This window comes from Macaca thibetana, chromosome 2, assembly GCF_024542745.1.
Source record: "Macaca thibetana thibetana isolate TM-01 chromosome 2, ASM2454274v1, whole genome shotgun sequence".
NCBI classification, from domain to species: domain Eukaryota; kingdom Metazoa; phylum Chordata; class Mammalia; order Primates; family Cercopithecidae; genus Macaca; species Macaca thibetana.
Window position 1 is genome coordinate 192820046 of NC_065579.1, and position 12827 is coordinate 192832872.

The window sequence follows — 12827 nt, forward strand, 5'->3', positions numbered from 1 at the left end:
TGCCATCATCCTTTCCACACACATTTTCACTAACAACGGTTCCTCTGATTCCTGCCATCGAAACTAGCTCCCGCAATTTCTAAAAACAATTTCATGCTTGGTCAGTTTTGCAGTCTGTGTTTGATCTTAGTGTAAAAAGAGAAAGAATGAAATTCATCATTACACACATAAAATACCCTGTTCCTCAATAAACCCAATAACTAAATGAGAAACCTAAGAGTTTTTCATGAACCTAAATTACTGTATACTGAAATATCTACTTTTAATCAAATTTGGGGTGATTCAATGAAGATCTAATAGCCAACTGCCAATTCTATACATAATATTGTCACTGATCCTAAAGGAAAATAAAATGAAATCTGTACGTGGTTATTTTACCAGTTTCATTCATGCTCACGTTAATTTAATTCAAACTTTCGAGGAACAATGACTGACAATTACATTAAATTATACTCTAGGGAAAGGCCTTCTGAACATGTGGAGTACAATCTGCAAAAGAAAAAATAAGACATCAAAGCACTTCAGTGATCTGAACTGCAGTCATCCTTTAGAATGGCATCCTGAGGAATTCTGAAAGCAACAGAATCTATGAGAAACTCTTCTCAAACACCTAAAATCCTCTAAAACTCCATCTCCCACATAGAGAGCTACTTGCTGAATATTTCCTTAAGTTTTCTTCTCACAGAATGAACAATTGGGTTTTAACGGTCTAAAGATGTGAAAGAAATAATATGTGCTTCAAGATTTGAGGAAGGAAAATAAATTCAGAAGTATCTGGGGATGATGTGTTTCAAAAATAATTGCAGTTTTACTTTTGTTCTTTTTAATGGAAAAAAAAATGTTGTATCACAAAACATTTTGAGTACAAAAAATAGGGGGTTATAGGTTTCAAGGAATAAGAATAATTCCTGTAGCTGAATTCAGAAGTCTTTTGAAAGATAAATGATGTTAAAAAAAAAAAAAAAAACTGTCAATTTAAAAAGCATGTTGCAATTCTACTCTATAAGATTTTTTGCAAGGGCACAAGGCTCTAATGGTAGCACGTGTGCATAGAAGGGGGTGTGTGTGTCTGGGTGAATGTGTTAGTAAGTGTGCATATAGCATCTTACTTAAATTCTCGTGGGTTTATTTCAAGAGCATAAGGGATTGTATGATGGATCAATTCCATAAAACAATGGCTTATGAACTCCAGATGTAATGCTTCTTGCACTTTGTCTAATAAGCAGAGGGATTTGTCAAAAAGAGCCGCCTTTTCTAAGAGAGCTCAAACGAATGGCAACCTCTATTTCTAATCTGTTTAGAATTCCAAGTTGTCTTTCACTTGTACAAAGGAGTCAAGAGTGAAACCATTTGTACTTACATCCTAGCAGCATATTACTCAACATCTGGCAAAGTTCAAAGTTCTGAAATATAATTTATACAAACTCGTGGCCAGAATGCCACAAACAAATAAGAAAAAGTAGTAATGTTTCACGTATTTTTCAGTGTAGACTTCAAGAGTAATAGACTAAATATTTATTCAGTATAGTTCTGTGAAGGGTAAGGGAAGGCCTCACGGACACAGCCGAAAACAGTTTCAGCATATGGTTTAACAAACAGATAAAACAAGAAGCCCCTCAAACTGACAGAAATGGTTATAAGGAATAATCCACATGGATGATGGAAAGAAGACAATTTATAATATTGCAAAGTTATTTTTAAAAATTGCTCCATAGGCCTAGTGTGGTGGCTCACACCAGTAATCCCAGCACTTTGGGAGGCCAAGGGGGTCGGATCACCTGAGGTCAGGAATTCGAGACCAGCCTGGCCAACATGGTGAAACCCCAGCTCTACTAAAAATAAAAAAATCAGCTGGGCCTGGTGGCAGGTGCCAGTAATCCCAGCTACTCGGAAGGCTGAGGCAGAAGAGTTGCTTGAACCTGGGAGGCTGAGGTGGCAGTAAGCAGAGATCATACCAATGCACTCCAGCCTGGGCCATAGAACGAGACTCAAGCTCAAACAAACAAACAAACAAAAAAATTGCTCCATAATTTTGTGTTTCTAGGCTTCCATTACTTTTTAGGGTATTTTAAATTCACTATTTATTGACATGGAAGACATTCAAGATACATGATTCACTTATGGAAACAGGGTATAAGGTAACGTCTATAACAAGCTTCCATTTTTGTAAAACACACTGCCATATGCATATGCACAGATTATTCACAGATATAATGAAAATATGCACGAAAAAAACCCCAGCAACATTTGTTGCCTCTGAGAAGGGAATGGGTTTCCTAAAGGTTAGGGTAAAATAGAGACTTGATTTTCCCCTCATAGCTGTTATACTTTTTGGTTTTGTATTATATAGGGCATTATATTTTTAAAAATAAATAACATTTTCTAAACTATATTTTCTTGCTACTTAAAGCTATCTCTTTATTAAGACCTGTGGGTATTCTGTTTGTTCTTCTTTGTTTGTTTGCCTTGTCTTCATGAACATGTACATAGTTTAGGAAAAGGAGTGATATAAAATAAAATTCAAACAGAACTTTGAAGAGCAGCACAATGATGTAAGATGGAGAGTGAATGTGATCTATGAGTCTCATTAAGGTCATAATACTTCAGTTTAAAAAAGGCTTCACGTAAAAGTGGAGATCATACGATTTGTATAAAGAGAAAAACAAAAAGTCATTTCTGTCAAACATGTATTCAAGGTGGTATAGAAGACAAGGCTGGCTAAAGGAGAGTCCCATTTTCTTACATGTATGTAGGTAGATTTTATGGCGTTGTGGAAAGAAAGATTGGTATAAGTGAGAGAATGAGGTGAATAGATTGTATAGCAGACAGTTTTTTTTTTATGGCTCTGAAAACAGGATCAGTGGATGGACTTAACGCTTTTGTTGTTTTCTTTCATTTTCTCTTCTTCTTTTTAATCTTTCACTCTTCTTGTAAGCATTTTACACCTACGGTGAAGTGTACAAATCATCAGTGTTCTGGCCAATGGAGCTGTAGAAAGTGAACCCAGCCCTGTAACCTACACCCACATGAAGATCTGTAACACCACCTGCCTCCTACGTTAATGCCCTGTGCCCCCTCCACATACCCTGAAAGGTAACCGATTTTCTTTTCTATCACCAAAGATTAATTCTCTAGGCGTAGAACTTTATATAAAGGGGATGATGCTGTATGTGGCCTTCGGCTTCGGGCTTCTTTCCCTCATTAGCCTGTAAGATCATCCATGTTGATGTGCGTGGCAACACCTGACACAAAAGCGTTAATCTTGAGCCCTCTTAGCTAAATAATTACACATATTCATTACCCCAAAGTTCAAAGCATGGAAGTGAGGTAAGGTTAATTAGGCATTAAAACCTTTGATTTGCATTGCAACCCTACAAGTTACCCTACTTCATATTTCTAATTTAATTGGCCCTTTACAATATACAGGCTATTGGGGGATGATATTATTATTAATATTATTATAATTTTACAGATAAGAAAGAGAGGATTAGAGTGTTTACATTACTCACTGAAGGTCTTATTAAACAGCAAGGAAGAAGGCAAATTGTCGTTCATACCCAGGGCTTCCACCTTCAGATTCTATGATCATAATACAAAACCACACTATCTACTTTAGAGTTTGACTAGTGGAGATGAACAGACTACAATAATGTAGTTTGAAACCCTCTTCTCAGTCTCCATGACCTAGCATTATTCCTGAGAAAATGACAGTGATGCTGGTGTTGGGTGACATTTGTATCAGACCTATTATGAACGAGGCCTTTTCCTAACAGCTTATATTATCCCATCTCATCATCATGGCTGGGTACCATTATTATTACCACATGTAGGGACATCAGTGTCTTTATATTACAGATGAGGAACCTAATGCCCAGAGAGCTTGAGAAAACTTACCCAAGGTTATAAAATGTGCTAGCACCTCAGGGTTGGTAAACTTCTCCTATGAAGTAAGCATCTTACTTAGGGCTTTGTACGCCATACTGTCTTTTGTGACTATCAGCTCTGTTGTTGGAGCACAAAAGCAGCCCCAGACAATAAGTAATTGAATGGGTATGATTGTGCTAAAATAAAATCTTATTTCCAAAATCAGGGACAAGGTCAGATTCAGCCCTCTAGCTGTTGTTTTCTGACCCTTGATACATCAATATTTACAGAATGAAAATGTTGTGATGCAAATTCCAAGTAAAATTTAATTTGTCGGTAAAGCTATAGAAACTTCTGTAAAATACAACAATTAAAATATGTTCCAAAAGTAAAGCCTAATCTGATGCAAGATGCATTTAGATGAGCTTGGATTCATCCGAACTAGCGACTCCACAGTGGATGCTCTCAGTGCATTGCCGGTGGGACCTACCGATCATAGGGCGGAACTCAAGTCAGAGTCAAATGACAAGGGAAGTGAGTTTCTGCAAAAAGTTACTCTTCAACTTCTTAAAACATCTCTTTTTCCATATGGACCATCTTATTCCAAAGACTGAATAATCAGAGAGATGTGCAAACTTACACTGGGAAAAAGCTAGATTTCACTGATCTAGGAGTTACTAAAGGAAACCAGTTAGGTAGGTTCAGAAGTCTCATATAAGGCATGACTATATTTCATTTATATACTTAAATATGTAACTTTGATCATTTTAAAGAGTAGTTGGAATGTCTACTCTTATTTCAGAGATAAAAATGTGCCTTTACTTATATGTTTTAGAAGTTTTAATAAGAAAAGCTCTGTCATCTTTGTAAATTGTATGCTTTGCTGGTGCCTGCCTTCGAATCCAGTTTATTTTTAAAACAAACATTCTGAAATTCTTTGATATTGCATTCAGCAATCCATCTGCTCCGATGTAAATTCTTTCGAGTGCAGGTGGCCTGCAACGTTGTGTGAGAGCATTAATGAAGTTTTGAGTCTCTTTGACTCCTTCACGCTCGGCTGAATGGTGAAAGGGGGTCTCATCTTTAATTCTCTAGCTTAACAGTACACACAATTAGATAGTTTCATGCATTTTCATGTCCCTTTTAGATTCATATATTATACATATTTTTCTAGATGTTCTAGATGTAGACTAAATAGACTTACCAATGATTTGCAGAATGGATGAAAATAGTAAGATGTAGTAGCTGTTACATTAATAATGTTTTTAAAAAATAACAAAGTTGTACAGAAAATATTTTAATTTGCCATAATTGACATTTAAATTCTCAAGTTTATATCAGCAACTGTTTTTTTTTTTTTTAAAAAAAAGCAGAAACCTTTTAACACCAACATTAGTTATTTAATGGAGAAGTTCCAATAATTAGATGTTTATTCTATTTTTCATTTATAAAAAACTTATTTGTATGCTAGTAAAGCGTTCACTCTAGATAAATAATAATCTCATGCAGATTTTCAAATTAATTGATTAGACCCCCAATTTTTCTGATTATTGTATTATGCTTTGAGGCTAACAAGGACTCATGTCAAATTATGCTTATAGTAAAATGTATTAGAGTTTGTTTAATTTATGACTTTGTGCAGAAATAATGTTTTGCTAAGTACATCAAAAATGCATCCATTTAACAGTAAACTTACATGTTACAAGGTATGAATGGTTGTGGATAGATTTGGGAATATTATATTTATTTCTCTTCAATCTTTCATACAAAATTTGTCCTTCTACTTTACAGAGAGAAATATGTCCCTACCATTAAGATCTATTTTATATTTATATTAATAATAATTAATAATAAAGAAAGCATGTTAGATATTGAAGACCAAAAGTAGAACCTCTAAAGGAAGTAACCTGTGTAATAAATTTTGTTATTCTGGTCACTTAGTAAAATTTCATCAGCAATACCAGTCAGCTATCATACAACAGCCTAATTACAGTCTATACATCCTTATAAGTTATAAAAATAATTATATTTTATGCAGTAATTCAGTTATTTAAAAAAATAAATTCAGTCATAAAAGGAGGAGAAAAACCCTGAAAATAATGATGAATCCCAACAGTTAATTTCAAGAGCTTGCAAAATTAAATCACTCCTCCATAAACTGCATCAAAAGTATTTAGAAAAAAAAAGGTTGATTATGTCTACACTGAACATGTATAGACATTTTTTCCTTGTCACAATTCCCTAAGCAATACAGTATTCATAACTATTTACATGGCCTTTACATTGCAGTAAATATTAAAAGTAATCCGGAGATGATTTCAAGCAGGGGTCCACAACCCCAGGGCCAGGGACCCATACTGGTCTGTGGCTGCACAGCAGGAGGCAGCGAGCACTACCGCCGAGCTCCGCCTCCTGTCCGATCAGCAGCGGCATTCGATTCTCATAGAAGTGCTTACCCTATTGTGAACTGCGTACGCGAGGGATCTAGGTTGCGTGTCCTTATGAGACTCTACTGCTTGAACACCTGATGACTGAGGTGAAGCAGTTTCCTCCTGAAACCATCCTTCCCCTGCACCATCCATGGAAAAATCATCTTCCATACAACCAGTCCCTGCTGCCTAAAATGTTGGGGACGTCTGATTTAAAGTATATAGAAGAATGCACATAGGTGATATGCAAATAATATGTTATTTTATATCAGAGACTTGAGCATCCATAGGAGATCCTGGAACAAATTCCCCACAGATACTGAGGGATGAATGTACAAATATACGCATTTCTAAAGCTATTTCTAGTGGTTTTTTTCTTATATTTTTCCTTCTTACATTTTTTCTTATATTTAATGCAAAGTAAAGTCTTCATATAGAGACAGTAAAATTATTGTCTAACTGGAAACTTTATTGAAGTCAGAAAAGATGTGCACTAAAACTGTCTAAGAAAACCTTTTGTCCTTTTGTTTTTGTAAAAACATATTTTTTTAAAAAGTCAGTGTCTGGGAGGTAACAAAAGAAAGAAGGATTGAAAACGGGTCAGGAAATAAAACTAATGTAAACAGCAAATCTAATCTGGACAACTCAAGCTTCACTGTCCACACGTTTACAGGAAAACGAACAATTGCAAGTCTCTTCAGCTAGGATTGATTATATAACCTTTGAATGACTGTTTTTTCTAGTATATTGGAAAGTGTAAGCGTGGCTCGGAAGGCCTTTCTGATATCTGATAATCCAGCTAGTTTTGTATTCCACTTGACGTCCTCAGAGACACTGAGTATTTAATGCCCTTGTATATTCTGTTCCTTGTGCCTGGAATACTTCCCAACAACTATATTCCACTCTCTTCAGGTGTCCCCTGTCTAGTCCTTGGAGCTAGTGTCAGGAACTTACTGATTTTAATTCTTAATTACCTTGCTTTTCCAATGTAGATTTTGATTGGTTTTGTGTCACCAGTGTCCACATGAGTGCCTAGGACAAGGGAAACTATCAAAAACTGAAAAAAAGGCAGGAACGCTGAAAGGAAGTTGAACCATGGCCATTTTCGGAAGGCAAAGTTAAACATCAGATATTGTCCAAGAGTCACAACAAACACGTAAAGCAAAGTGAAAGAACCTAAAATACATCAAGTCATAGGTTGGCAGGGGTATCGTGAGACCACGTAATGACCTTATTTTCCGGTGTCGTGTTATGAACAAACTAGTGTGGAAAAAAACTGTTTCCTCATGTTTTTGTGTCTGTAGGTCTATCAATCCCCTTTGGCTACAGGATGGGGCATGAATTACGAGTTCATTAGAAAGAGATGCCCATCCTCTCTGTAGCCGACTCAAGCCCAATCTTCTGTCCTCGGTTGCCCATTGGATTTTAGGAGGTTGGCCAAACCAAGAGAAGACATAATTTCTCTATCTAGAAAGGCAAAGAATTCACATATTTATCAACCCTAGATTTAAATTAGCTATAACTTTCCATATAACCATTTTGTAGGGAACATAATAGTTCAACTATAAATACTGTAGAAATTCATCAAGGGAAAATACCATGTAGCCTAAGTAAGGTGAGGTATAATGACAGAAGAGTGGTCATCTAAACATTTAGGTGGTTTAGTGATCACGCATTTATAGAAAGCATAAGAATGAGAATCGAGGCCAGATTAGAATGGAACATGTGAAGAGCAGTAGGCGAGAAAGGTGCTTTGTACTGGAGAACCGCCCTGAATGCTGACCTAAGGGTCTGAGATCATATCTGACAATTAATCAAGAACTAGTAGAGTTTTTTAAACAGAGGAGGGGTATGCCCTACATAAAAAGTTGTTAAGGAAATATACTTTACAATGAAGCCAATATATTATATAAGACAGTTTTAAAAGTAATCACAAGGTATTCTTGCCACTTTTTGTTAATAATGTCTGTGTGTGTGTGAGAGACATCAAACTCCAATTTCTAATAGCACAATTGAACATAAAGGTAAATGAAGTACTGATTATAGCATTCTAGTACACAGTATACACCTTGGTAGGAAAAGTCAAATACCAAGATTGTTTTTTCTTAATGTTATTTTTATCCACAGTGAAGTAATAATAAATAGAAAGTATTTAATATTGTGTCTTTAATAATTAAAAAGATACTATATCAAAGAGAAGTAAAGAGGACTCCATATGTTAGTATGTATATTCATGATGCCTTACTTATAATTTTCAACATTTAACTAGAATAACAACCACCACAACAACAGAAATGAGCCAGATCTGGACTAGTCCACTAAGGTTTTAAATATTTGCATGTTAAAAGATGCATATGCATGAATCTGAAATAATCATTATGAACACACCCCACAAGTTAAGTAGAATTTTCTACTATGCATATTCAAATGTCTTTTTCAAATGCTAATTTGTTAATTACAAACTTTTTCTCAAGCTTAACTAAACTCAGAGACTTCACTGTGAGTCATTTGCATACTGTTTTCCATATAAGCAATGCCATCATTAAGTTACTGAAAATTTTCAAAAGAAAAGGTACATTGTATTAAACTCAAAAGAGTTAAAAAAATTTATTGTCATGGGCAATTATATTCAGAAAATATATACCATTCTAAAAATTTAGGCGTTTAAAAAAAAAACAGCACGTTCTACTCATTTTATATTGTGATAATTGTTTATGTGAAAAAAAGAGACATTGTCAGTTTTCTTAGAATGCCATTTAATTACCCTTAACACATCTTGCAACAAATAATCAAGACCATCACTGATAAAATATTGAGGTCTAGAATCTAAGGAATATGATTAGCATCTCTGACCTTTGTCTCCTCTTCAGTAAAATAAAAGTGCTGCTGTGAAGGTGAAGATGATTTAGTAAGTAGTTCACTAATGCCAGCTGTTACCATGATTATGATTAGAACAATTGTTAGTTTCAAAACAGCCAATTTTAGAGTCTGAGTTTGAATGTAAGTCATATTTTTGTTTGCCTGTTTTCATCCTGGTGCCTATTTTATTTTTGTTCTTATTGCTATTATCTCCACCACTGGGAAGATAGAAAGGCACCATAAAAAAGTGAAGCTAAAATTAGTCAACTCTGATTTTTATAATCTCTTCTCTCATTATAACCATCCAATAAAATTAGCTATTTAAACCAGTATTTAAAATGCACTTTGGATATTATTTTTCTTATATATAAAGTAAAAATAATAAAAGTATCTATAGGTTTATTGTGAGGATATAAATTAGGAAGTCTATGGAAAGTTTATAACACTGTACACGGATTCTAATAAGCATTTACTATATGTAATAATAACTCATAATTTATAATCATTCACATATCATCATCTTGCATAAATTAGCCTAATTCATAAAGTTGGTATATGTGGTTTTGTGTTATATTTCTTTTCTGGCAACAGTGTACCATAGTCCAGGACATAACCCCTAAATATGCATCTATTTACAGGGTTTGGAAAGATAAGAGTTACAGTGTTCTCAGGAAGGCCAGAGTAGAGGCTGAACGGAGGATACACATATCACTTATCATTAACGTAGTGGAAGTCTGTGAGGGCTACTGGAGGTGATAACGGCAAACAGCCTTAATCCTTTAGCATGGCTTTTTAAGGAGATTTACATGGCTTCTCATTCATGGCATAAATATTAATTCTAAGAAGGTCACCTATAGGAACCAAAATATGAGTTCTCTCTTTAGAGAGGAGGGGGCTGGCTCATTCTCATCTTTTCCCATCTTCTGTGCTCTTTCTGAAACAGACAAAGAAAACTGCATTTCCTTGCAAATCAAAATGCAATGAGATACTATCTCATGCCACTCAGAATGGTGATTATTAAAAAGTTAAGAAACAACAGATGCTGGTGAGTTTGCAGAGAAAAAGAAATGTTTATACACTGTTGGTGGGAATGTAAATGTAAATTATTTCCAGCATTGTGGAAGATGGTGTGGCGATTCCTCAAGGATCTAGAACCAGAAAGACAATCCCATTTGACCCAGCGATCCCATCACTGGGTATATACCCAAAGGAATACAAATCATTCTATTAAAAAGACACATGCACGTGCATGCTCATTGCAGCACTATGCTCATTGCATGCTCACAACAGCAAAGACATGGAATCAACCCAAATGTCCATCAGTGGCAGACCAGATAAAGAAAATATGGTACATATATACCATGGAATATTATGCAGCCATAAAAAGGGTACAAGATCATGTCCTTTGCAGGGACATAAATGGAGCTGGAAGTCATTATCCTCAGCAAACTAACACATGAACAGAAAACCAAACACCACACGTTCTCACTTATAAGTGAGGGCTGAACGATGAGAACACATGGAAACATAGAGGGGAAACAACACACACTGGGGCCTATAGTTGGGAGGGCGGCAGGAGTGACATCATCTGGAAGAACAGCTAATGACTGCTGGGCTTAATACTCAGGTGATGGGTGGATCTGTGCAGCAAACCACCATGGCACACATTTACCTATGTAACAAACCTGCACACCCTGCAGATGGACACCTGAACTTAAAATAATAGTTGAAGAAAAAAATGCAATGAACTCGAAAGAAAGAAAGAAAGAAAGAAAGAAAGAAAGAAAGAAAGAAAGAAAGAAAGAAAGAAAGAAAGAAAGAAAGAAAGAAAGAAAGAAAAGAAAAGAAAAGAAAAGAAAGAAAGAGAGAGAGAGAAAAGTACATTTATTTCTCTCTCTTCTTTTCTTTTTAAAAGACACGATTTTCACTCTGCTGCTGCTATGGTTTGACTGTGTCCACACCCAAATCTCACCTTGAATTGTAATAATCCCCGTCAGTCAAGGGCAGGGCCAGGTGGAGATAACTGAATCACAAGGGCAGTTTTCCCCGTACTGTTCTTGTGGTAGTAAATACGTCTTATGAGATCTGATGGTTTTAGAAATACAAGTTCCCCTGCACAAGCTCTCTTGCCTGCCGCCAGGTAAAATGAGACTCTGCTCCTCATTCGACTTCTGCCATGATTGTGAGGTCTCCCCAGCCATGTGGAACTGTGAGTCCATTAAACTTTTTCCTTTTTATTACCCAATCTTGGGCACGTCTTTATTAGCAATGTGAGAACAGACTCCAGTTGCCCAGGCTGGTCTTGAACTCCTCAGCCCAAGTGATCCTCCTGCCTAAGCCTCCCGAGAAGCTGGAACCAAAAGTGAGTGCCACCGTGGCTATTCCTTGGAATACCATAATTATTAAAGCATTTCCAAGGGGAAGTCAAACGAGGGAAGATACAGAACAGCACATGACAACGCATCCTAACTACAGTGGACAATCGAATACTGCCACAGCATGCATGCTCAAGGGAGGCAATGCTAACCTTAAGGGGGCAAAAATAGATTCAGGGGAATGAGCCAAAAATCAAGCATTTTATGTATTAAACTATAAATATAGTAGAGACATATTTATCTGTAGTAGTAATATTTTAAGGGAATAGCAATTAGGAAAAATTGTTGAAAAGACTCCTTTAAGGGGCAGTAATGGAAAGTGGTTCAGAAATACTATGCTAAGGTATCAGAGATATTTTTTCTTTTGTTTTATTTTTTGTTTTTACAACTTATTAACTCTTATCTTAGAGGAACATGCATAGGAAAGCATGGATACAATGAAAATGTGAAGGGGAGTCGAAGGGAGTACACCTAACTTTTCTATAGTATGGTTATAAATTTTGCAGCCTCTCTACAGATTTTGAAATACATCCAAGCTACATAACACATACACATTGCAAAGATATGTTTGCCAAACTCATAGAATACTTTCATAGCACTATATATAAGGGAAAACAATTGGATGTCATCATTGTGAAAAAGCGGGTTCCAGTTTCCTTTAATAGCTTTATGTGGGCAAAGGTAAAGATTCCAAGGGACTAAGGTGATTTTAATCACCCTTGCAAAGCCACATCTGGCATTTCATCTATAACTAAATTAAGAGAAAATAATTTTTAGGATATATTTGGTATCATATTGCACACCAAACTGTGTTCCTGGAGAAACTCTTATACCAACTTTGTTTGGCAATTAAAACTATTAAATTTTATCCATTTGATACACGTGTTAAAAAAAACACAATTTGAATACTGCAGCTATGAGGAGAAAGAGATGTTATTTGGCAAAACAGGAATAAAGAGGGATAAAGAAGAGGTAATGTAGAAAAACCCAGGAGATACCTGCATGTGGATACCAGTTATTTTCCCCCAAGCTTCCTATTTCTTCACTTGTTGCACATATTACAAGGATAAATTAGAAAGGCAGAGTAACCATACTGGGGACAGAAATTGGAAAGAAATATCTTTAGCCACAAAGTAATGGTTGTTCAGACAAGTGCTCATTAAATTTTGGCAGATTCTCTGCATACACTCAAGTTTATCAGGGATATGACATTATAAGATGGTGAAGTTCTGTTAAAGTTCTACCTAAACAAGTTTTGACATATGATAGTTTTGAATGACAGACAGTTTAGTTTTGACTT

The 12827-nt window shown here is 35.6% G+C and overlaps 1 protein-coding gene and 1 long non-coding RNA gene across 13 annotated transcripts in view; one reads left to right on the plus strand and one right to left on the minus strand.

The window, feature by feature from the left end:
- The window catches only part of ROBO2 (roundabout guidance receptor 2), a 1778513-nt gene that overhangs the window by 362609 nt on the left and 1403077 nt on the right, over window positions 1-12827 (minus strand). The window lies entirely within an intron of this gene.
- The window catches only part of LOC126949350 (uncharacterized), a 38745-nt gene that overhangs the window by 20151 nt on the left and 5767 nt on the right, over window positions 1-12827 (plus strand). Inside the window, exons 2-3 of one of the 2 annotated variants that reach the window (XR_007723676.1) lie at window positions 2936-3093; window positions 10096-10197. This is a non-coding gene — a long non-coding RNA (uncharacterized LOC126949350). Of the gene's footprint in view, window positions 1-2836; window positions 3094-10095; window positions 10198-12827 lie in introns of those variants that run through there. The other variant, XR_007723675.1, reaches the window with a different exon arrangement.